This window comes from Merops nubicus, unplaced genomic scaffold, assembly GCF_000691845.1.
Source record: "Merops nubicus isolate BGI_N331 unplaced genomic scaffold, ASM69184v1 scaffold7432, whole genome shotgun sequence".
Taxonomy (NCBI): Eukaryota; Metazoa; Chordata; class Aves; order Coraciiformes; family Meropidae; genus Merops; species Merops nubicus.
In genome coordinates, this window is record NW_008591507.1 from 36150 (window position 1) to 36675 (window position 526).

The following is a 526-nucleotide window of genomic DNA, read 5'->3' on the forward strand; positions in this document are numbered from 1 at the left end:
GGACAGGCAGATGGTTGGATGGATGGTTGCTCTGTTTTTCATGAGGTGAACCAAGAGGTGACCACGTCCCAGGCACCTGGTGTCCCCTGAGCTGTAGTTCAGCTTCACAACCCTGTGGCCACCTCCCATGGGCCCAGCATTCCATTGTCCCTCCTCCACTGTGTCCCCAGCTGGGATGTGGATGAGCCCAACGAGCTCAGAGGATTCTGGGGAGCACCAGAGCCTGCTCCAGCCGGGGATGCAAAAGCAACAGCAGGAGCACCCAGACCCCCACTCGGGTGCCCGAGGGGATTTGTCGTGTGACACCCCCGGGTCTGGGGACAGCAGGTCACCCCTGGAGCAGGGTCAGGGTCCCCCTCGCCCCGTCCAGCTGGCGGGAGGGGTTTGTTGACTCAAGTGCCGTTACCTCATTCAGGGATGTTAGTTTTAGGTCCCTGCCAGTGTGGGAACCGGATTCGAGCTCTCGGCAGCTCCTGTCAACTCCAGCCAAGGAATGCGAGTGGCTCCGGCGGCAGGGAGGGGATGG